We start from the raw sequence: 24,064 nt of genomic DNA on the forward strand, positions 1-24,064 counted from the left end.
TCTAGGAAGCTAGGCAGACGATGGATCATTGTTCGTACGTTGATACGGGACGTAAATCATTGACGGGTCGATTACGTTGATGATGTTTGGAAAGTGTTCTTGTTGTAAATAATACCAGAAGTAATTTCGATAAACTGAACGGAGTATCTTCGAAACTGGTAAAGGAATGAATATTATTGTATTATAAATCGTTTTTAATTGCAATCACTTTAAACTTTTTCTTTTTTTCTTTTCAATAGGAAGAAGGAATGTTTAACTTTATCGTAAACGATTCTTTATCAAATTCTAATACTAAATTTCTTAAACGCATTACTTCTACGTATTCATGAAATTAACGATAAATTTTCCTCAAATATTCCATTTACAATGATTTTTGTAATAATTAATTCCATTTTCCATGGAAAAAAAAAAAAGAGAGAGAGAGAGACTTCCGCCACGATCACATTGACGCATTTAGCGCAAGGGGGGAGGGGAGGTCGAAGCAAATTATACGATGAGACGAAATCAATGTTTGGCCCGCAAGAACCGACAGAGTATCTATCGATTTCCGTAATACACGCGATGGATTCGGTTCTAAAAGGGCCGGCGCGGATTGGCCGCGTTCCAACGATTTCTCGGCACGATTCGTACGGTGATTCGCCGGCCGTGATACACAGAATGCTTTTGATACGTGTCTCGGCTAATGTTAGCATTACTCGGAACCACGAGGATCGTGAAAATAACGGGGCACAAACGCTCGATTCTCGGCACGCGTGTCGGACGGTCGCGTGGACGCGGACCGTGAAAAATCCTTTGAGAAATAGTACAATTTTTTTTTTTTACTTTTATAGTTGAATATCTTCTCTTTTTCTTTCTTTCTTTTTTTTTTTTTTTTTTTACATATCTTTCAATGTTCAACGTATAATATATACGTTCGTTATTGAATGAGATATCGAACGTGTAATAAGGAGGATTGATTCGTAATTAAGAGTCGTTGGTAATTCGAAGCGTAAATACTTGTTACATGTTGAGCATGAGATGTCGTAAAGTATCGAGTAGGTAAGAATTTTTCTCTTTTTTTTTTCTTTTTTTAATTAAGTAAAAGTCATAATTCGAAGTGTAAACACATTGAAACACATTGTATGGCCAGTAGCGCATAATAATTCAATTAGCGAGCGCGATAACGCGTTCTTCGACGTTTAGACAAGGGCAATTTGTGGAAGAAAATCTTGAAGAAAAAAATTGTAAATATAATGTACTGCACGTTATGGATATTTAAAATATTTATCTCGCGGTTATTATATTTTAAACACAGATTAAATATAAACAACACAGTTTATTTATACGACAGAATCGAAAGAGAATATTCGGATGTAAATTTGGCAAAAATTATTTCTCTATTGGCTATTGAATCAGACACGAATGGATCCCCTTTAGGGGGGAGGAGGGAACAGGTTTCGTCGAATTTCGTAAAGAGCATCGCGGTCTCTGACAAAGAGGCGAAGGGAGAGAAGGGAGTTTGTATGCGATTCGCGATAAAAGCGCGGCTGAAGGAAGCTTTGTTCCGCGTTATTACAGGAGAAACCGGTAGTTCGTAACGGTTACGGCACACATCGGTGCACTCGAAGCAATCGAGTAAATTTGACGTTCTCGAATACCCGAAACCTTCCCTTTTCCCTTTTGTGAAAGTATGGAAACCGTACGCAGAGATCGCAGATGGCTGACTGTTGCTGACTCCTCCATCCTTTCCAAGTATATAGATGCTTAACCGTGTTAAAATGCGTACGAAATTTGAAGAAATTGTCAAAAGGGAACCGAAAAATTTTGCCCCCTCGCGTCAAAATATTCGGTGAAAACAGTTTCAGAATTCATCGTGACAAAAACAAGAAACGCTGTATAATAATTGTGATACGATAACATTTATAATTCTATGATATAAAAATATATGTACATATATATATTCCTGTTCAATTTTTAATCGAGTACAGCCTCGAATCGAAATCCTATTCCCGAGTAGGTAAAAAAAAAAAAATATCGATCATCGAAAGAGAGATCGTGGGGGCGAACGGAGCGACAATATTGAAACACCGCGGCCGATTACAGAACGGTAAACGATCGAAGCCGTTCGCGAATCGTCGAAAATCCGCAATACGATAAAAGCTCGAACGCTCTAACAACAGCTCTTCCTAACCCTCTTCCACCCGTTCCCCGTGGCGATACACACCACCCCGGGACGATATATCACCGATCCAGAGAGTGGATCGAAAGTTTTATCATCGGTCAGAATCAGTGCAGGCGAACGAAACTCTCCATGCTTCGACGACTCCGCGCCAGAGAATCGGGTATTCGCAGCACCATTGCATCACTTTACTTTAGAGTTTTCCACAAAAAAACATATATTTCCTCTCTAACATTGTTCCCCACATTGTTTCTAAATATTTCTTAATATCAGAAATAATAGAAATGCGTTAGAAGAATTAACAACGGAGAAATGTCTCGTTAACGAGTACCATTTAATGTAAGTTTGATCAGTTTGATCAGTATAATCTTGAATATATCCTTTTATTTAACAAAAGTGTCTCGTCAATTCGAAGCTTCTCGACTGACATCATCAAACTCCTCCTCAACAAGCGAAGAGCACCAACGACCTTGACGCTCTTGCTCGAGATCCGCTCGATTAATCGGCGCTTAATCGGAGCAATTCTCGTTGAAAGCTCGTCTACGAGTGAGAGCTTTCCCCAGCTCTTCAGTCGTGACGATATTTGCATCCGGTAATTGGAAAGATAGCTCCAAGGAACTTGTACAATTCGGGGAGGAACGAAGGGAAAAGGGGCGGGGAGGACACGGCCAGCTTCGAAACACGTGTACGTACGAGACGTTCCAAGAAGGAAGGAGGGGAGCAAACCCCGGTGTAAACGCCATGATAAAAGAGAAATTCCGTGAAGCTGAAGCTGAAAGTGGCTGGATCGAGCAGGAATGCGAACATTGCCAGAAATTAAGCCGATAAAGACGACTCCTCGGGATTCTGTGTGATCGTGGATCATCCATGATCGTGCTCGAGAAGGGAGGAAATCGAATTTAACTTGCCGGTTCGATCTGGATTGGGTTAATTTTGAGCGTTTTATGAGCGTTTCTCGAGTGTTCGAGAGTGTCTCTTGTGGAGTTCAAATAAGTTTATCTTTGTTTATACAGGCTGATATGTTTGGGGAAAGATGTTCGAAGGATCTAGAGGTTAAAATAAATATAATAAGAGTTGAATATACGAATCGTGTCAGTTTAGACTTGATAAATAAATTCAAAGATTCAAACAGGAAAGATATAAAATAAGTTTTACTTGTTTAATCGTTTATTCATAAAAATGCCTGCTCATAATTTCATTCGTTCGCAACTTTAAATATACTCGATCTTACAGTTATTTAATTGTAATTGATTACTTTGAAAAAACAAATCTCAACGATTCTTTCGTTGAAATCGAATGAACTGAAACGATAAATAATGAAAATTAAAGAAACGAGATATCCCGATTCACAAATCGTAAAGATTACAGAGTGAAAGGAAAAGAATGCGAGGAAATCCTACTTCGAAGAAATATTTAATGTACGGTGTTGGGGTTCCAAAATGGAGGGGGAGGGGGGAGTTTTAGAAGGGAAAATTGACCTGAGAGGTTTCTGGGAACCAGAGGAGACCCGGAATGGTTTCATTGGAATTATATTCCTAGACGCACGTAGACACCAGTGTCTAGCTTTTGGCCAGATTATAAAACTAGACAGAGATCCGTTAATTTGGATCGTATCCACTTGCGAATAATGCTCAAATCGAGAGAAAGAGGTTTCGTAAGAGAAAGAGAGAGAGAGAGAGACAGAAAGAGAAGTTGCGTTTTCACGAAATGGAAATATTGTCCAAAACAAGGTTTATCGATCGATAAATTCGTGGCCCCGATACCGACCGAGCCGTAATTTACAGTCGCTTATGCGAGGCCGAAATTAATTACCGGTCCCTTCCCCTGGACGAACTTACCAATTCATTTCGTGTGCGCGCGCGTAACTAATTTAAGCTGCGATTATTAATGGTCCAGCGGAACACAATGTAATATTAATAACATTTATTCGACCAGTGGCGAGCAGCCAGCACGTCGGTGATTCGCGATAATTTCGAGTAAAGGTGAATCACATCACCTGAAAGATGGTTGAGTTTGATTGCTTCGTGATTTTTACGATATTTACGACCAAGATATCTCGAGCAGCGAGTTACATGATACGTGTAACTTGCAATTACGTTAATTAATTAAAGGAAAAAAATTCTAATAATAAATTAACCTGCGAAACAAAACAGTTTTTTTTTCTTTTTTTCATTAGAAATATAAATTAAAGAAGTGAAAATAGCTACGCGTTGAAAAATGTATTTGATTTGAATGTGTAGAATCGATATGAATAACTTACAAATATAAACTGAATACAAACTGAAAGTTTGTAAATATGGAGCTGAGTATGAAATAAAAACGGAATACAAATTTCCAAAATTTATCTTTTTTTATCGAAGTGGTAGATGAAATGCATCGTTTATGAACGAATGGCTACAATTTTACGAAGAAGAAGATTATCGACTTTAATTTATAAACGACAGAAATGTTACCAAAGAACTTTTAATAATCTTGGCTCCGTTTAAATCATCTCGCTTCCAACTTTCGTTTCCATTTTTCGTCGCGCGTCAACGATTCGAATTACGGATTAAATTTTTTAAACGACGTTTAATTATCATTCGTTGCTCGTATTATCGTAAACGAAAACTAGCGAGGAAGAAGCGTAATCGAACAATTTTATAAAAGCGAGGAAAAGAAGGGGGAGGAACGTTGATATGAAACGTTACGGTCGCCAATTTTACGCCTCCGTCTCATTTCCAGAATGAAAAATTCCCTTTCAGACTGGGAGAGAATACAATAAGGTTGAAAGGTCTACTAGCGAGAAAGTAACGCGCTGTCAGGAACGAAAGACGCGTTTCACGGAACCAAGGAGGCACAATGGGCCTCTTCTCAGCCTATTCCACGTCGAATCGGCCAACAATGGACACACCATAATCGCCCATCTTTTCAAACACGGTACACGCCTTCGTAATCTCTATCGAATTCCACATTGAGAAAGAATCCGAGTTTGTAGCAGATCTTCGATACACCGTTTCATTCGCTTCTTATCTTCATACATCGTCCCTTGGCGAGCAACGATAATAATCTGTCCTATGTGATTCGATACACGATGATAACTCTTCAATAATTGATGGATAAATTAATTCTAATTCACACATCTCGCCAATAATAATCACTTTTCTAAATTTCCTAAAACATCGAACACGTATTGAAAAATTTTCCCTCCAGATCCGAACAAATAAATATCACATTCGTTTTGCTAAGATTTTTTCCCTCTCTCTCTTTATTTTCACGGAACAATTTATTCTATACGCAATAATTTATCATCAATAGAAACGATAGAACTGCGAGAATGTGCCGCAAAAGCAAAGAGACAGGATCCATTCGGAGAGGAACAAATTTCGCGGTGAGGATATAAAGAGAGGAAGAAGAAAAAAGAAAGGATCGTGCTTCACCCATTTTGCCGGATGCTGGCTCTCTGGCAGAATTCCGGGTTGGGCGCAACCTTGAAAACTTTCGTGATTAATGTTGGCCAGGGAGAAAAAGGAGCACCGCGTATACGTATCCCCGAAATCGCATCCCGAATGGAGGAACATCCTGTACTCTGTCGTGGCCTCGGCTCGGCTATGTATCAATAATGAAAAATTGCGGCCCGGTTCGCGAGGACGCGATAAATCTCCTGCCACCGCTACAAAATCGTTAACATCGCTCGAATTCGGGTTAATTGATTCGTCAATTGCGATGTAAACTCGATCGAATCGTTCGATTTTATCGATTGGAGAGTAAAAAATAATAATAATTCGACAACAATTTTAACTAAAAAAAGTCTACGCGACAATAGTTCATCCCAACACAGTTGCACTTTCTCTTTTTCTCTAATTTACACTTCTACTTTCCAATCCCAAGCAGTTAATCCTGTAGCTGCGCAACGTGCTGGAACGTCGGCCATTTGCAATATCATTCACTATATTATTATTATTATTATTATATTATTATAAGAAAATTAAAAATTTACCTTTGGAAATTGTCAGCATCGTATTTAATAATAAATATATCTATAACTTTGCTGGCTACGAAATTAAGAGAATATTGCATAAAGCGGGAGGAAATTGAGGAATAAATAAATGATTACGTAAAATTCTTAAAATAGTTGAAAATGATTTACGTTGGTTGTGATTTTTAGAGAAGGAAGTAATTTTAGAAACGAAACATTATTCAAGAAACAACAGTATCGTGCACAATTCGTATAAACCGATTATATAATAAAAGACATTTTAATAAAATTAAACAGGACAAAGAGGAAGACGTTGAATCGATGGATAAAACTTTACAAAAAAAAAAAAAAAAAAAAAAAAAAAATGAATCACGTTAGCCTGACTCTCCCTACGAGGCCAACGCGTAAACGAACCGTTTCCCGCAAGTTTCTCTACTATAAGGTGTACACAAGTCTGTAGAGTGTTCGTTAGAAGGCAATTTGGGTTGCAAACTGGCACGTGTGCGACACCACGCGCTCCAATGGAAACCAATGACCCGAGAGCGTACGCCCCTCCGCCTTTCCCTCCCTCTTTTCGTCTTTCTGCCGTTGGCGTGTCATCGACTGGCAGAAACGGAGCGGGGACGGATCACCAAACTGTTGGAGTCATCCATTATTCCAACTTGCGCCCCTTGCCTCCACAGACCGAACAAAGCGAATCGTCTCCCTCGAAACGAGCCCTGCTGCACGTCGTTAATGAATCCTAAGAATATCTCGAGACGATCGAAAACCGATCCACAGTTTTCCTCTTTACGGTTAACAGTTTGAGAGATTCTTCCGTCGTCCCATTGTACGTTAATTATCGTAACTGTTGTAATTTAGGTTGGTTAGTTCGTGCTTGTAGAATAACAATTTAATGAAAGAAACTCTTAAAATGTCCTATAAATCTTTACGAAAGAATAATAAATTAATAATAATCAAACGATGCCTCCTTGTTTGTAAATTTTGAATATTAGAATATTATAGTTACAATTTGGAAATATAACATAAAGTTACAAAATCCCCATTTTGTTCCTAAAAAAAAAAGTACAAAATACGATCGAGGGCCGTATCGAGCAACGTTCGAAAGAAAGATCCTCCGCGGAATATTTCGAAGAGGAAATAAATCGTCTGAGAAAAACGATCGTCTGGGCGAACCTTCTCTCTCCACTCGTTCCACTATTTTGATTTTTTACGCGGCTTTCTAGCGATTCGAATCCAATCGAGGAAAAGAAGAAGAGGAGGAGGCCGTGGAGAGAATCCTGCATGAATAATTGATTTCCGGGCCGTGAATGAAAGCGAGGGGGAGGGCGTGTTTGCGTCGGTTATATAGCCGATCACCGGCAACCTCTGGACGGAATAAAGCTGGTAATAAATGCGAATACCTTGGAGGGGGGGCCGAGAAAGGGCCGGCCTTCCGGCTGAAATATCACGCCAAGATCTATTCCAACTGATTTCCACTTGCTCCGCGATTAATACATTATGCTACCGTCTCTTCTCAAACCGTCCCTCCCCGAATAAATGATTGACGAGATCGCGGAATTGGCGCACTCGGAGAAATTGGTCGAATCGCTTTCATAAAGCGATTATAATAATTTTTTTTCGAGGAAAAAGGAGAAACGCATCTTTGAATATCGATGATCGTTTTTTCCCACGAGATTAATAAAATAATGTATGTATATAAAATATGTATAAAATAATAAAGTAATGTAAAATATAATTATATATTATTAATATATACTGAGAGGAGAAAGGATATTGTGTTCTGTGTTCATGTAATAATATAATAATACTTTCAGATTGGAAAGGTACAAGTTTCGAAAGTGTATATTTATAATATCATACTTTCTTCTATCCTAGAGTATATATCACTGAATAAACGAAATGTTACGTTCGATCGACACGAATCACGAATGAACTTGAACGGACTTTAACTGGTTTTGGAGGGAGGGATTACCTAATCTAACGAACTTCAACTCATTCACCAACAGATTCCCCAATGGAAACTAACTCGCTCCTTCAACCTATCGCACATACATTATACACAAACCCCTCGCGCATCTCGTACGAAATTCAACCTCCCATTTGCACCTCGTAAATGTCGTAAATGTTACATTGTATACGCAACACGAGATTCGGCGTAGACGTAACCAAGATAAAAAAATATAATTATAATATACGAATAAATAATCCACCCACCTATCGTTATCATCATTCTAAACAAATAAATAATTTCAGCTTAATCAGAAGCTTATCAGAATTATACATATACAAAATCTAACTGGAGACGAATCAAATGAAATATTTCCATTCGTCGAAATACAAATAATCAAACACAAGGAATTATTTTCGATCCGGGATAATGGTGAAATTGATCCCCGAATTGGCATCGTTTAAACGCTCGTTAAGGGCGCGTGAATCGCACCCCCTAATTCCTTCGAGGACTTCCTCGAGGAAGGAGCGTGTTTAAAAAATGGTCCTTCGTAGGGTGGAGGGCAAAACGTGGGTAAAACTGGACGCGTACAAATGCAAGCAACGAAAGGACACGCGGCTACGTAAAGAGCCTCCCTCCACCGCGTTCCCAAAATGAAATATCGCGGGGAACAAGCGGGCCCAAAGCGTGTTCCAAGAGGAGGGAGGAGGAGAGGGGGTGGAAGAGAGATGGAGAAAGGTTAATAGGAATTCCCGGGCATAGTGTCGGGATAGTTTCAATCGGACAAATTGAGGTGATTCATTTCCCGCCATTGCCGGAATGAGCGCAGAAAGTTGCAAAAAGTGCGGCGCGCACTCGACGATTTTCCATCGTGCCGCCGTTAATTACGATCTCGTTCACGGGATCGATTTCTTTCTCTCTTCCTTTCTTCTCGTTCGAAAGAGTACTCCTTGAATTCTCGACAGATCAAGGATATTTTCTGCGTGCCCCGAAGATATTGAAGGGTTATATCGAAGAAAGCATCGAAGATTCGATCGCTAAATATTGCATATATTAGAAGTGGATTCAACTTGATTCAATTTTCGTTTAATTATCACATCACACTTGTGTGGATTGTCTTTTTTACACGAGCGAATGCAAAACTCGCAACAATTGAAAACTAGGCAAAAATATATGTAATTGAAAGGAAGCCTCGAATTATTCGATTATTGCAAGGGATTCGAGAAAAAAAAATCCATCCCCCTCCCCCTCCTTTCTCTCTTTCTTTTCGTTTCATAAATTGACAGAGGACATCCACCCCCTTTGTATTAAAATATAACTCCGTTTTAACGATTCGATTAATCACGATTAATTCCGCACGGAGGCGCGATCCAGCATGGAAATGTCAATATTTCAATGGAACAAATTAAACAATGGTCCCCCTCCCTCCTTCCCCTCCCCGAAACGATGCGAAAATGGCGCGCCGCGACGGGCAAAAAATTAATCCTCGGTGAAGCGATTCAATCGCGTTTTGTTTACTCCATCCCGGCCTTCCACCGCTTTGTTGCCCTCCCCCTCCCTCCCCCCTCCCACTGTTGCAGTTAATTCCCTCCATCGTGTACAATCGTGTACCCGTATCTTCCCGTTTAAATTATACGCGGCTTCGATTCAAATCGCATTAAAGATTTATCCACGGCTCTCTCGTTTTCCACGATGCTATATACGCATATACTATGTATATATATATATATAGAATATTCGAGTTTATTTTCTGGAGATAGACAGAGGGGGTGGAAGCCGATAATCGAAGACCGTGACAAGTTTTATCGATTAAAGAGAGCTAGCTAGTTTGTTTTCGTGATTGAAGAAATTCGGTGAGAAAAGTGGAACGAGGAATATTGTTCGATCTAAAGAATAACCAGTTCGAGTTTTCGCGAATCGAAACACGACGAGTTTCGGGATTCTTCGATATACGATCGTTTTGATTAATTGCGACGTGATTCGTTGAATCAGGAAGGATGATGAGGGCGTATTTTCGAGAACGTTTGACCCATACTGAGTGATAAGAAGGGAAAGGAGAAATGGATCGTGCGAACGAGAGATGGCTGACATCGGCTCCTCTGAGATAAAAGAAACTTGTATGGCAACAGATTTATGACTTCGTTGCGCGATAAAGAAGAACTATGTGCTATTAAACTCATGTGAGCATTGAGGTCTAAGTAGTTAATGGCCGCTGTGGCGCTAGTATCGCGACAGTAGCCGTCACAGTGTTGATTCAGCTTCAAAAAAAAAAAGAAAAAAAAATTAATAAAGAAATTGTGCGTGACATACCTTTCATCTGCTGACTCGCTAAGTAGGGTATCTAAAACAACAAGAAAAAAATTCGAACATAAAAAAACTCTTCGCTCTATTGAAAGTTATATTTCTTTATATTATATTCCTTTTAATATGAAATATAAAAATTAACAAGAATCTTTGCAATTTTTTATCTTTGTCTATGCAGATAATTAAGATTCAGATAACGGACATATATTCCGAATTATATGTTAATTCACTGTACAATGTAATTCCGAATCTCGATTGTTCGAAGTTTAATTATTCAAACGATGATTATTCGAACAGAGAACGATTGTACGCGTATACATTTAAACGAAAAGTGCAATATATATTTACATCAATCCATATTCTGGAACGCAATACGTAAAAATAATCTTGACTTTGGCTTTCACTTCTTAATTTCTTTCAATAAACATCCTTCTATTCGAAAATATATCTCATCTCGTTAAGAAGCTTCGAGATTTTTATTTTAACCCAATCCTTGCAACGACGAGTCGATGAGATTAGCCCCTGGAAACGGATAGAAACTTCGAATCGTTTAATCATCCGCCACTGCGGATGACGATTGTTACGTAAATCGTTGGGTGGAGCCGATTCGAGGCAAACACGATGGAAATTGCAACCTGTCAACGCGACTCCGGATTCCGATCGATCGTTTACCCGGTCAAAATTGGATAAGAAACACGCTCGTTCGAGCGTGATGATAAGGTTGTAACCGTGCACAGATATGACGGCATAAGCTTCATCTTTATCTCTCTCTGTTTCCGTGAATATACGACGAATATATACTTACGTCAACGACAGATTTACTCGCGGGAAACGCAATATTATTCTTCGGGAAGTATAAACATTGGTACGTGAAATATTTTTACCGTGGAAAGTGTTTATGAAAATTGACACATAAATCGCGATATCATTTTGCCCAAATCCAAATTTAATTTCGACTCGACAAATTGTACGTGTGGATAATCGAAATTCGTTTGCAATTGTTTTTTAACACGAAAATAAAAATGCAAAACGGACATCGTTATTCTAGACGGATCGAATTATTCCCCTTAGAATTATTCACCGCCGAAAGAGATTATTTGTTAAAACGGTAATTGTCATTGAATTAATTAAATCGAGTCGGTAATAGTAGTGGAATTAGCGGTGGCAATTACATTTCGTAGTGAATCGAGTTAATCCAATGAGAACAACGTTATCATTGATATCTCGATTATAATACACGCGTAAATCATTCGTTCAGAACGAATTTTCACGATCCTATTTCTGCTTGATCTTTCGAGATTCGGGAGAAAAATAAGAAAGCTAAGAAAATGAGAACCAAACACTATTTTTTATATAAATCTTCATATTTATCTTCGAATCAAAGAAAACTATCCACAGTTAAACATATTTTCTGTATACGTAACTTCGATTTAAATAACCTCGTTTCTTAACAATCCCAATTCCAACGATCTTTATTATCTCAAATAAGAATGTATATAACTATTTCACGACTATATTAATTACAGACAATCCGCTTATAAATAAACCACGTGTGCGTACACCTTATATACGCCGAACACGTTTTGCAAGCAACCCTGAAAAAAAGAAGGCGCGCAGCCTTCACACCATCACCTAGATAGATCCGCAAAAGGACCACGCCGGACAGGCCGCCCACGGACCCTCCTAGACGAACCTGTTGCTCCTGGGCAATTAACAACGGAGAGCGCGAACGAAAAAAGAAAAAAAAGGGAAAAAACGAGAGGAAGAGAGCGAGAGAGAGAGAGAGAGAGAGAGAGGGAGGCGTAGGAAATAATAAAAGCGGGTCAGCGAGCGCGTTCGTTGCACCGAGCTTTTATGAAATCCCGCCTCCGTCCACCGGTATAATAATCGAGATGAATAGGTGGCGTGCGCGGCGACAAGCGAGTGAAAACGACGAGCAGGGAGACGGACAGGTAGACGGTGGTGAGGATGGAGAAAGATGGTGAAACGCGCAGGTGGAAGATGGAAGAGAGGGAGGGGTGAAAAGGGAGCGCGTGTGCGCGCGTGTGTGGAGTTGTGCGCGGGTGGAATCTGGAATTACAGGTCGTTACGTCGAGGTTTGTGGGGAAAATTAACGTCCATTTCGGTAAACTGAACGGAAAAGCGGACGAACGACAGTTCCGTTGAAACCGTCTGAGCTGGTAAATTTAAATAAGCGCTTTCTAACGGGTGTCCCCATTTTTGGTTGGGAAATTTCGTCGGAAGGATTTCTGGATCGTTGACGATTCTCCTCCGATCGTTGTGCAGTTCCGCCATTTTTTTGCGGAGAGATTTCTGGCGCTCAGTTTGTTCAGCAAATCGGATTTCTAAAGGAAATTCCCAATAGAGATATTTATTTCAATAATTCTAGAATGATACGATAACGCATTACGTTCTGTAAGAATATCTAGGAAAAGCGTGTATTGATAAGGAAAAATAAAAATAAAAGTTAAGAGATAAAGGTTAAGTCATTTTCACGAGAAAAAGTGAAATCATGGAAAGAATGGGATAAAACAACGACGTGACGAAGGAAATAGAAACAGTAAGGATAAACAATAGCATTCAAATAAAAGCGATCGTTGTTCGGGAAATTTCTCTGGAAAACTTCGTAACCAGGAAAGCGGACAGAATGGTGTCAGCATTGTGGAGAGTTCGAGCGGTCGGATCCCCAACCGGGGACGCAATAAATCCAAAGCAACGTTCTGGCAGCTAAACTGCGACGTCATTCTCTGGACGGTCGTGAACGTGACTAACAACATCCTCTCCCTCGCGGTTCGGCTACCCACTACTAGCCTAATCTTGCTTTTTCCACTGCGTATGAAATCCAATTTTAGATGTTCGCGCCACGCCACGAATTTTACTGCCACCGTTCCTCGGCCAAACGATAATATCACCCCGGATAACAGCGAATTTTCCCGAGGAAATTTTCGAATTCTGATTAATTTAATTTCGAGAGAGGAAGGGTGGGCAGACGAAGAAGATAGGACATTCAACTTTTCAAACGTTTAAACTTTTGAAAAGGGGATGAAAAAGTTTCGAATCCTCGAACTTTGCTTTAACTATTCGAGTCTGAAGAAATTGAAATTTGTTAAGATTTTATTGTTACAACTCTTCCTAGGGGGTTCTCGAAGGTGGCCTATAAAATTTTCGTATAAAAGAATTTTTCCAGAAATTGCAACTCGCCGAGAATTCCTTTTCAATCTCCTAGAGTTTGGAAAACTCTTCGAGAACTTCTTCGCGAAATTAAATCTAAAAGTTAAGTTTTCGTGCATCCATTAAATGGAAATGAATAATTTCTACAATTAATAAATATACTTGGAATCGCTGAAAAACTATTGAATTCGCGACGATCGTGTTACCGAGAACGACGCGACACGCACAATGGGTCAAAGACAGCTTTAGCTCGGTTCGCGAACCGTATTAATAGCTTCCCGAATTTCGAGAATTTTCTGGCCAAGCTGAAACTAAGAACTAGAGCTCTTGCTGTTTTTCTTGGACCTACGGGTATCCGAACTTGAATACTCGAATACCCACTCGATCGGGATCCAAATATATCCCCGTACTCGGATACTTGCTTAATTTAGATCCCGAGTAGGACGTTAGATCGAGATTCTTTTGTATTAATAAAGCGGTTGCGATATAAATAATTAATAAATTGCTCTATATTATTACTCAATAACCGAGATCCCGTTGCGTAAACAAAGCATCCTTCATTCTTGACTGACTCCCTTATTCGAATATCAACATTCAATTAATAAATCAATAAATTCATCCCTCGAAGCGATCACATTTTTGTGAATGCAACTATTCCCCCCTCCCCCTTTCTTTTTAATTAAAATTTCTTAATCTCAAAAATAAATCGTAAGATTTTCACATCTTTTCAAAATCCTCCCGAGGAGCACCGTTGAAACCGTAAACCGTAAATCGTCTCCCAAGAGATCTATCCATTATCCCTTTAATAACTCGTCGCGTCACGACGCCAATCAACCTTTGATCGATCCAAACTCGTGACACGCGCGAGTCGATAACGGAGGGGGTGGAGGGGGGCGAAAACCGCGTGAACGGAAACGATGAAGAGTGGAGAAAGAGGGCAGAAAGAGTGGAGGGGAGGGTTGGATCGAGGAAGCGTGGAAAACCGATGCAACCAGCCTCGTACACTTTGTTTTAACTCTCTCCACGCGGCACGTTCCTACATTTCTCTTCCATATACACACACGTATGTGTACACGTACGCACACATATATGTATATACACACACACACACACACGAGCGCACTCCTCCACCTCCAGCAACGGTGCATCTGCGCGTGCATGTGCACGTACGTGTGCACCACGTCGACCGGCACGTTGCCGGGTATTATCGATCCTCGGTATCACACGGACATTCCTGCTCGAATGCTATCGCGTACTCGCGCCTATTCGAGGCTGTAAACGTGTCTCTCTCTCTCTCTCTCTCTCCCTCTCTCTCTATTTCCTTTGAATAATTACGGAATTGGATGTCTTTTTTTCGGAATAATTTTTCGTTCTGTGTGAAAGAAAGAATTTGTACGAGAGAATTAAATCAATATTTGAAAATTTCTTCTACTTTTCTAATCGCCATCACCGATTCTTTCCCCGTTTTCTTTTTGGAATAAGAGCAGAGCGACGCCATTTTCGTAAATTCGAGTCACAACGCGTGACGGATACGCGTGTCGACGAAGGAACGTTTATGGGAACGTTTCAAAAATTCCAAGAGATTCCTACTTTATACTTACGTTTATACACAGAAGATTAATCGCACAAGGTTTGAAAGTCGTATTATAGTGTATATAAAGTGGAAGTGAGGCGGCAACGATGCGTGGAACGAGAAATCTTCGAAAGAGGGGAAACGGTATTTATGTTCTTTCCTTTGAAAGACTCGTGGGTACACCTTCGTGGGGCTGTACGTCGTTTTGGGTGACGTCATTCCTTGGACGAGAGTTCGTGAACGACGTTCACTCGTTCAACCAATAACCTTCGATCTCTCTTTTTCCAATCTCTCATTTATCAACGAGTTTTAAGAAAAACGAATTTGTCATTTCCATAGCAAAGATTCGACTTGTCGTGTTTAATTTCAAACTATTTACCTAATTTTCTCCCCGATGGAAAAATTCATTCGACGATACAGAATGAATTTTAACATCGAATCGTCACAGTGGGAAGAATTTGTATTAAGATAAAAAATCGATTTCGTTATTTCACGAGCGACCAAGTCCTAATCTTTCGAAAGAAAATTCTCTAAAATAGAAATTCCAACAAACGCAGGATTATCATTCGCAAACGTAGCACGAAATTGACAGGTGAAGAGTTTTACAACCGTCTCTTTTCTCAACCCATCACGAGAAGACGAAGCAAAATCGTCTTTGAGATCGCCACGAAAAAAAAAAAAAAAGGACCCTTTAATGGCGTCCATCTTCGATCCTCGCCCTTTTTCTCCTCCTGGGGGGAAGAATTTTCGAGAAAATGGGCCACGATTGGAAGATTTCGGCTGTGATCGCGATTGAAATTTAACTTTCATGCGGTCTGGATCGGCGAACCGTGACGATAGAAACGTCAATACCGTCCGGGCCGCAGGTAGAACGGATCCCAAAAGGACGGTCTGGGGAACCCGGTCTGAATCATTCTTGCGACGACAAACGAACCGATCGAACCTGCTCGACCGATATCGCGTTTCGTGGATTCGTATTCGTGGATTGATTCTGATTAATAACGCGTGAACATCTCGTCCAACAATTTGTACCTGTTTCAAGAAATATTTATTTACGTGGTTTTTCTAGAATGAATGGCTATCGAGGAGTTTCGTATTTTCATTGAAAAAAGGTTCGTTGAGGTTTCGTGCTCTCAAAGTATTTGTGAAATACATCACAGTTTTGAATTACTGCTTTCAATTTTCGTTCGACGATTTTGTTCTTACCTGTTGTAGACTCTTCGTAATTCTCTTTATCTTTGAGAAAAAAAGAAGAAGAAAAAGAAGAAGTTTCAATGAATTATATATCCGGCGAATAAGTTCTTTTTTTTTTTTTCTCTCTAAAATTGTTGCGACAACCCGACAAAAATTACGTTTCTACGAACAGTGCAGGAGATAAAGGCGAAAAGAAAAAATACATATTTAAAAAATACTTTTTGAAAAAAAAACATCAGACACGGATAACTATGCCATACGAAGGAATTCTCTTTTTATTAACGCCTGATATTATTACACAACACGTGTAAATAGCAATGCGTGTTATCGATAATTCCGATCATCTTGGAAACCATCGTCATTGTGTGGAAAATCTCACGAGAGAGAGAGAGAGAAAAGAATTACTCGCGTTTTGAATTCATAATGAAATATAAGAATTTCTTCTCGAAAGAAAGGGCACGTACGTAGAGAGAGAGAAAGAGAGAGAAAATTGCCGGAAACTTTCCTCCATCAATTACAACATCTCGCGAGCCTCCGCGAATTGGACGAGCTAGATCCAGATTTCTCTGGAACAGGTAGTCGTTTGCTGAGATTTTACACGCCTGTGACGCGTCGTCACCCTTGAAACCTCACACAGGTGTTTACGTAAGAGAGCGTAATGTATCGGCGAGTCGAATCGTAAAATGCCAAGCAACACGCTCGGACGTGTGACGTGGCGATAACGCGTTTCCATAATACGTGGACAGTTACGGAGCGCAATTAATCTCGGATCGAGAAATCGGATCGAGAACAATGAGCAAGAGAGGAGACGAGTTTCAAAGTAAAGAGAGAAAGAGAGATCGTTTTAAATGATCCAAGCCATCTGAACGAAGAGAGAAGAAATTGAGAATGGAAGAGAGAAATCAAATTTCTCTTTGTGATCTTCCAATTTCTTCTTTTTCTTTTTCCCAGTTTCATTCAAAGTCTGCTTTGTTCCTTCGATTAATTTCGACAAAACGTAGTGAATAAGCTCGGTTATAGGGGGAAGTGAAAATGTAGGCGAAGAGGAAAGAAGAGGGAGGGATAATTGGAGGGAGAAGCAAAGGGGACGGTTTTTTCTAGGACACGGTCAGGAATCGAGTGTTTTCCCAGACTTTTTCCATCGGAAAAATAAACGACAAAAGTGGCGGGGCGCGTAAACGTTCGGCATTCGGGATCACGATGCCGTGGTTTATTGATTCATCTCGTCCCACCGGCGATGTCGGTTTATCCCGCCGTCCACGGTATTTGCGGCCTGGCCATCTCGTGATTCGCGTTTTACGGTTTAATCGGCATCGTGTTCGCGAACGAAACGAACGTTTCCTCCTCCTCCTTCGAATCGTTTCTACGATCTCTCAGATTCGAAAAATATACGAAAGACCTTACGTTCGATCTTAAATTCGAGAATTTTACGATTTGAATTAAAACTCTTTTTGGATTTTGGAGCAGGTGAATACAGGTAAATATGTACTTTGAAAAAATTACGTTATATAAAGAGTGCATTTAGGGGAGAATATACAGGATGTTTTATCGTAATAATAACCAACGAGATTTTTTTTATCGTCGTCTTTGCCTCTTCTGAGGTATATACACCTGATTATTATTCAAGCAAACTCTTACAAATAAGTCTAATACGTGACTCGATGTTTCTATTTGAAATTTCTTTCTCAAAAACTTTATCTTTCGAATGGTAGTATAATTACGCTAGATCGAGTATTTATGAAAAATTTGAATAAGATATGAAATATCGGGAGGAAAGAATTTACGTATTATTACGATATTTAAATACCGATTTCTTTATCTGTAATTCTGTGTTTCAATTTACGCACCAACATCCGCGAACATCCGATAATTCTACACGTTATTTGCAATAACGCAGAACAGATGTTTCTGAAAGGAAGGATTGAAATTTATCGAGTAAAGGAAAAAAGGGGGAGGAAAAATTGACAAATTTCGTTTTTTCATCTCTTCGTTTCCGAACGAGTAATGAAATTTTATCGAAACGTCCGAAAAAAAGGAAGAATCGAAACAACAAACGGCACGAACAACAATTCCAACGATATTCGATTCACATCGTTGCTGCGTTTTTCTTTTTTTTTTTTTTTTTCTTTTTCGAGAAAGAAAACAGCAAAGATATTTCGCGTATTTTTGTCTCGTTTCGACGAGAATCCGCGGAAAAATAAGCGGGTGGAAGGGTAAGAAGTGGCGTGGAAGGGATCGATACAGGCGGCCGGGCATAACCCGAACAACCGGGATAACATTCGTTTAGAAACGGGTCAGGGTTCGAGTGACAAAGAGGCAAAGTGGATTTACACCACCTCGATTCTCATCGAGCCATAATTTTTGTCGGCCCATTGGTAAAATGAACCACTATCGTATCGTTTTAAAGCTACGTATCGATTGCACGGGACAATTTAAAATAAAAGGAAAATTAATACGGAAATGTAAGCTCGAAAAATATTACGCAAACGTATTTTTTCGTTAACAACGATTATTGAACGCGCGATTCTTACAAATAGAACGAAACGTGAAACAAGGATCTTCGATCGTAAGACGTTTCTCTTCAGAGTTGTGCGCGTATCGATCCCCTTGGCCTTTGGGTATCTGCAGTATTTGGCCGATAACGGGATCAATGTCCCTTTTCGCGACAACGCGCTTATATATAAAAAGAAAAGAAGAAAAACTGTTTATGTATCGAGCTAACGCTTTGCAGAAGGCATTTATTGTTTATCGATATATAAAGTAATTATTATTACGGCATATAAACTTTTTTTCCAATTAAAAATAACATCTTAATTATTTACATCCTAATTGAAATTCCTCTCGAAATCCATAACACTTTGTGCGAATAATACAATACGCAATTCACAATTGTATTCGCTCTCCTGTTGTTTACTTCATCTCGTACACAATATATACACGAGTTACACGCGAATACGTACTCGTGTATCGAATATAATATAAACCGTGTCGTTCATATAAATAAACAAGATGGATGATCGGGCAAAAAAGAAATACACGGCAATTTCCAATTTCGAACCGGAACGAGAGGAGGGGATCTCCTCCTCCGGTTAAGGAGAAGCCGGTTTTTTTGAAGCCGGCCGGAAGACTGGCAAGTGTCCAAGGGATATCTCGAACGAAAAGGCACTTTAATTTGTTAATGTACGTCTTCATTGGGTATTTCCTGGCCTGACCTGGTGAGCATTTCGCGATTCAATTTAATTAATCGCTATCTTCTTTCGAAGATTTCTTCCGATCATTTCCCTTTCGATCCGTGAAAACTCGATCTCTGTAACCCCGTCACGCGTTTAAACGCGCCCCTCTTGTTGGCGCTGCGCACACGTCGGGATCTTTAATCGGTGGAAATATCGTTGGATACGGGAGGACGCGATGCAGGACGATATCGGTAAATATTTGAGGGCGCCGAGCATCTCCGATCGATACGATTATCTGTGCTCCTTTTTTTAGAAGAGATGGTTTATTAGTATCCTTTTTCGACGATGGAGATTGAATTGCGTACGATAAAAAAAAGTATTGATAAAATTTGCTGGGAATCGATGTTATTGAGTTTGATTTGATATAAAATTACGTTTCTGATTCGCTGTTAATTTTTAAATTTTTAAATGATTGGTAAACAAAGTGACGTGGAAAAAACGTTACCTACTTATCATCAACGCGTAATTGTTATATAAAATGGAATGCTTAGAGTAAAACAAATATTAATTCTGGATCAAGATTTCTAATCTTCGATTCACTGAAATAAAATTCATCTTCTCAAAAGAAATGTATCCCATGTGCAGATCTTTTGAATCACAATTCACATTACAATTAAATAACGAATCGCGGTTTAAGAATTCGTTTCATTCGTTTATTTATTCGCAAGACGAATCTCTATCAGAGGCAAATAATTTGTTTAATCGATTGTTCGATGCACGAATATAATTATACCAAAAAAATTAGGAATCAGGTTTCGATTACGTTTTAATCTATGGAGGGAAGGAAAATCGATGCGTACCCGTTGAAATTTTAATGCTCGAACGATGAGGAAAAGGAGAGCGTAGTATTCTCGTGATGGCATGCGATCCAGGATCGTTGATTAATTATTTTATATCGAGGTGGAAGCCTCGAGGCTATCCACGTACACGCTGTTAACATGTGTGTGTGTGTGTGTGTGTGTACGTATCTCGGCCAAAAATTAAACTTCGATTCCGCGGAATCACGCGGCTCGAATTCAATTTTTATCCCGGGTTAAAACAATGTTATCGCTCCCTCGAAATTCGAATTGACTCGCGATTTCGAGCCGCCCGTGAATTTTCATTATTCACGGCAGATCGTTTCCACGATATCGGTGAAAATCGGTTTCGGATTGCGCGGGAAATTCGAAACACGACGAGGATTCGTCAATGTAAATTTTCAACGTTTCGATGATTTATGGTAATACGAGGTTCTTTGAGCAATTGATTGTACGTATTGTGAAATATTATGGATCGAAATGTCGTTCGTTCGAAGAAGATTATCTAAGTAATTTCTGAGTGAATTTATTTAAAATTAAGCTTAAACCACGCTGATTGATTAATTTATCTATTATTATTAGTCTTCTAGTCGAGCTAGTCTCGTTGAAACTCGTCGAGAAACGTATGGATTCGTTGCTAGGCACATATTAATCCACGCAACAACGACCTTGATGAATCACGATCGTGTGCACGCTACGTGAAATTCGTAACGTCACGATGATATTAAAAATAAGCCAGAAATGGACGATTTGCCAAAAGACAATCGCAACGTTAAACTTAATCGAAGCTGTTACGAAACTTTTCCTACGAATTTATAAATTTCAGATAAATACAAGCAAAATAATCTTATTTATTTAATCAATTTATCTTTAACTCGATATTCTAATGATGTTAAAAGAATATCGAGTCGAGATATTTCGCGTATTCCTAGCAGGGATCCGTTCAATCCAAAAACCTGTTTCAAAGAACCACTTCTACTAAAAGTCGTTTCATCATATATCCGTTGCGACACAGAGATGTAAATTTCTTTTCAACAACAGGCCTTCTTTGTTGACGCCACGAATTTTCCAACTCCATTTCGGTTATTTTGCATTTGCAATTTATTTCGAACGGCTACAAAAACTACTAAACGGGACGCTATCTTTTAACAAAGTTTTAACAAAGTCATCGTTTCGACTGCATTAAAGCCAGGCCATCATCAAAGTTACGACTCGTGGCACCATTATCGTGAACACCGCACTTTTGATAACATTAACGCCACTGTTTACCAGCAAACGGTATCCCTTGAATTCCGTGGAAGCTCGTTAAACACGTGGCGAAGAGGTGAGGAAGCAAAGAGAAAGTAGAATGGACAGAGACATTAATACATCGAGATAAGAGATAAATTAAGGAAAAAAACTTTGTTGAGATTCTTACTACTTTATTTCTTCTTCTTCTTCTTCTTCTTCTTTTTCTTTTTATTCAAAGTTATCGAGACACGATAAGTTGAAACGAAAATAAATACACTTTATTGAAAACCTGTAATATAATCTGCTTCGAATCCATTTCGATTCTTGACGATACTTTGAATGAATATCGAAAATATCGTCGATAATCGTTATCAATCACCTCTCAACGTATTATTATAACAATACTTTGAACAATCGAAATCTTCAATCTTATCGTTACAAAAACCCCTTCCCTTACACCACTTGACGCATTTCTCTGATTAAGAAAAATTCTAAATCTCTAAATCTAATTTCTCAGAATTTCCTCTCCGCCCTTCGCGATTCCTAGATCTTCTTAGAGGCGAAAATTAAAATCCAGCATTTCTCCAAAGTGAGATTAGATAAGGCAAAGGATTAATACGATACACCATGTAAAAAAGAAAAGAACGTATTATCGACGATTACATGGATAACAATATCAATAGTCATCGACTGTGAACAATGGAAACTCATCCCACCGAACCGTCATCGTATCGTCGACACCTTCAAGTGCGAGCGAAGCAAGCGTCCTTGCTTTCTAATTGTCGTATAATTGCTGGATATATACGCGCAGCCAGGGAGCCTGTTCATCGTCGTCGGCGAGGTACTCCGCGTCTATATTTATCCACCGTTTGATCGTAGCCAGAGCCAGTGTTTTCACTCGAGGAGGAACGCTCGTCTATCCGAAGCGGGGAGGGGGGAAGGGAAAACGGTGGAAAAACGGAGGAAATTGCGTAAGAGACGATCGTTAAGGGAAGATCGTTTTCGGAGTTTTAACTTGTTTCTCATCGATCGGCTTACGGCAAGGAAGCCTTTCCCTTTATTTTCGACATAGTAAAGTCGAGGGAGACGAAGGGAGGGAGGGAGGACAGTCGCGGTTTCAGGGGGAATTTTTCTACGGTAACTCGAGCACGATGCATTGGAATTCCTAGAAATCGATGAAGACACGGTGAAGGGAAAATTTTGAGAAACTGTGCATCGTTTTTTTCGTAAAGGGGGTGAGCTTTTTCAATGTCGTTAACAACAGAATTTCAGTGGTCTACTAAAAAAAATATGGAGATGACTGATCTGCTTATTTAAATTTGGGAAAAAAATGACCGACAATGTAGAGAAAATTATAATAGTCATCTTGAAATTTAGGAAAAATATAAGTATCGATACGAAGGAATATATATATATATGGAATCTCAAGAATCCATGGATCCATAAATCAGAATACTCGTTTATGCGAATTTTCTGACTCATTAGAATAATACCGAGAAATACAAAAGAGATAAAGGGACACAAAATAAAGAAAGAAAAATATTGAATCGTTTTAGAAAGATATATTATGATTGTGTTATTTATAATAGTATATGAATTGTACTGAAATGTAAACAAAAATGTAATAGAATTGAGATAGTTCCGCTAGCGGTCTTGACTTAGCACTTCGTTACTAATCATCCCCGATTATAATGTTTGCAGGCCATTAATGGCCAGTCGAGGATCTATAACGCTAGATCGGCTTCAAATTACTCGTATCAACAGCGTGGCCAGTTCCTAGATGGTACCTATGCAAACACTTTAATGCCTACTGTATATTGCACCGCTAATTGTTGACCAGCCGAAATATCAAACAACGGCTACGTTCCGGTTACAAAACATAACACAAGTCTGGCACAACACGATCAGTCATAATCAACATTTCCAACCATTAAGAACTATAATTAACATGCCAAGTTTTCAACTAACGTTTTTCACGTGGCATTTAACGTGTGCATTATTGCTATTCCACGTTTTATTCGCGATTATTATTGTATTATTGTATGAAGGATCCAATACTATTACTAATACAACTTCAGAGATTCATTTTCTAATAAAAAATTTTCGTTTTCCTCCGAACATCGAGTTTTTTAAATTGAGAGAGGGGGGAAGGATGAGAGATCGAAGAAAATAATTCGCAGAGACGGTGTAGCAAAGAGTAAAGAAGAAAAAAAAAAAAGAAGAAATGACGATGGAAGGTTAATGGCGACAAGTTTCCAGGGCACGGATCGAAAGAAAAGGGTGAAAAAGAGCGATGCGTCCCGGTACGGATGCTGTTGTACGACCCGGTTTCCTCGTTCCCTTTCGCCGTCGAACCATGGCCAGTCGTTAAAATACCCTTCTCTCGCCGTTGGCGTTGCAGATTGAAACGGAATTCGATATTCGCCTCACGCTTCGGCCACCGAAAGATTCGCCCGATCAAAGAATTTTAATCGTTCTATTAAACGGGGGGGCCTTAT

General features: G+C 39.3%; 1 protein-coding gene across 1 annotated transcript in view; it reads right to left on the reverse strand.

Moving 5' to 3' along the window:
* The window catches only part of LOC122718497 (mucin-5AC-like), a 298,623-nt gene that overhangs the window by 224,522 nt on the left and 50,037 nt on the right, over positions 1-24,064 (reverse strand). The window contains exon 2 of the mRNA XM_043943993.1: positions 10,375-10,405. The gene's annotated coding sequence lies outside the window, so the exon portion shown is untranslated. The remainder of the gene's footprint in view (positions 1-10,374; positions 10,406-24,064) is intronic.

This window comes from Apis laboriosa, unplaced genomic scaffold, assembly GCF_014066325.1.
Source record: "Apis laboriosa isolate Shangri-la unplaced genomic scaffold, ASM1406632v1 scaffold104_cov149, whole genome shotgun sequence".
Taxonomy (NCBI): domain Eukaryota; kingdom Metazoa; phylum Arthropoda; class Insecta; order Hymenoptera; family Apidae; genus Apis; species Apis laboriosa.